The following is a 2,339-nucleotide window of genomic DNA, read 5'->3' as shown; positions in this document are numbered from 1 at the left end:
ATCAAATTTCGATAACTTCTTTCTTTATCACATTTCCAATATATATCAATAAAAATCATTTTTATTAAAATACAAAATTCCAATAATTGCTGTTTATATCGTGTAAATGGTCAACATGATTTTTTTAAAGGATTTAAAAATATGCATGCACAAACTTTCAATAGTGGACGATACATTGGAAGCACTCGGGACACCAAAAGAATATCAACGATTGCATAATTGGATAATACGAATAATAATCGGATGGATTGTGTTGTCCTTGATAATAACGGATGCGATGGACATTTTTTTCTGGGGTTTCAATAATTTCAATATCGCTACAATATGTGCTCCATTTCTGGAAAATCATTTTTACAATGTCAATAATTTAAGTTCTTTGATTTGGGCATCTATGTTACGGTGGGTATATATGTATATTTACTTCGTAAGCTACTTTTCAGCAATGATGCAAGGGACAAAAAAAATGTTTTTTTATATTATGCTCACAACCAATGTAATCTGAAAGAATTAAAAATCAATGAAAATCTGCTCTTTAAAATATTTTGAGAATTTTTTATATAATTTTAAATACTAGCACTACAGACGTGCGCTTCGCGGGTACTATATTTAATATATTTAATATATTTAATATATTTAATATATTTACTTTTTACTATACCTTGCTAATGTAATATATTACATTAACCTCAATACATACAACTGTCAAAATATGCAATTAGTGCAGCGTTAACCAATTAACATCGCGGAAAAGAGTCAATAACAAACTTTAAGACTTTCGGGATGGTTCGATAAATCGATTTATACATGCTTTTTTTATTGTTGGATACGAAAATTTTGTCAGTTAACATTATTATTGTAAAGCACGCACTATAAATTAGTCTAAATAGAATAACAATAAAATTATATTCATTATTACATGTATAAAAATATGTGAAATACATATCTCTAAAGATATATGAAATACATTAAAACATAACATATAAAAAACAAATTCTTATTTAGTCTGTGACTTTAATTGCTAAATAATAATTCATATAAATAAAATCTATTTATATGATGTATATATAAGTCATAATTTTAATTAAAGGTATAATTGTATTTTTCCGTTAAATTCAGATGCATAGGCTCGAGGTTCCAACGAGTCAATGAGCGTATTCTTATACTATATTCTGATTTGTTAGAAGACTTAGAAGACAATCCAGATTGTACTAGAAGACCAAATCAATTGATCGTAATCAATCAGCAGAAAATAGAAGCTAAAAAACGCATTCAATATATGTGGATTTTAATGTAATTTAAAAAAAATTATAGCATACACACACACAAATTTTAAGTTTAATTGTGTCATGTTATCGTACATTGTTAGCAGACTGCAAATTGTAAAATTTGAATTAAATTATAACAATTTAATTACAGGCACGTCCACCTACAGTTATCCCTTATATCGCGCAAACTGAACAAAATATTCAGTCTACAAATGTCACTACAAATGTTATGTTATTTTGTATGCATTCTAGAGTTTTTTCGAGCAATTTATTCGCTCTATATAGAGAAAAATGCTGCAGAAATGAACTTTAAAATTATTTTATTAATTCTTAATATGGACTTTATTGTGTATAATGTCATATTTTTTACTTTAAATCATGTCTGTCAAACTGTCTATTATCAGGTACAATACATAATAATATCAATTAAATCATTAATATTTAATGATAACTAATTTAATATACACTAATATAATACGCAACAATTTTGCTACAATGATATTAATATGTTTTTATTTAAATTATGTGATCTTATTCGTTCAGTAAGAAATGTTCAATTTTACAGCAAGCTTTAATTAATATAATTTCAGGTAGACGAGACAGTAAAAGTTCTTTATAAATTGTCCAATTGCAATCTTGATGAAGATTTTTGTAACCAAGTAAATAATTATCACATAATTTCATATAAAATATTAATTATTCTATGTATAACTGCATAATTAAATATTTATTAAATTGTTTATTCAAATTCAGATTTTACAATTTATATTGCAAATAAAACAAAGGGAGGTAAAATTTGGCATGGGACTTCTCTATCTTGGTTATAATTTCATTCTCCAGGTATGTCCTATAAAATTATATAAGCACATATAATGCAGAACTGAAATATACATATATTCAATCGGTAAATATTGAGTATAGGGAAACTAGTTGTTTGAGCTTAATGAAATACGCAGGTTTTCACAGGTAATAAGTATATATTTCGTAATAATACAAAGAGACTTTCTTAGAGGAAAGAAAAGATGTCTGAGCACTCGAAAGTGTGACGAACAACCAGAAAGTAAGAAGTATATA

General features: G+C 26.0%; 1 long non-coding RNA gene across 2 annotated transcripts; it reads right to left on the bottom strand.

Moving 5' to 3' along the window:
• Positions 1-43: 43 nt before the first annotated feature.
• LOC105448321 lies at positions 44-774 on the bottom strand. Of its 2 annotated transcripts, none has more exons than XR_974226.1 (3): positions 647-774; positions 422-498; positions 44-337 (listed from the first exon to the last, which is right to left on the bottom strand). It is a non-coding gene; the product is annotated as an uncharacterized LOC105448321 (long non-coding RNA). The 2 variants fall into 2 exon arrangements; XR_974227.1 differs by having other exon boundaries at positions 659-774.
• Positions 775-2,339: the final 1,565 nt, after the last annotated feature.

Source organism: Wasmannia auropunctata, unplaced genomic scaffold, assembly GCF_000956235.1.
Source record: "Wasmannia auropunctata unplaced genomic scaffold, wasmannia.A_1.0 LD336088.1, whole genome shotgun sequence".
Classification (NCBI taxonomy): domain Eukaryota; kingdom Metazoa; phylum Arthropoda; class Insecta; order Hymenoptera; family Formicidae; genus Wasmannia; species Wasmannia auropunctata.
This window is presented reverse-complemented; position numbering and strand designations above follow the sequence as displayed.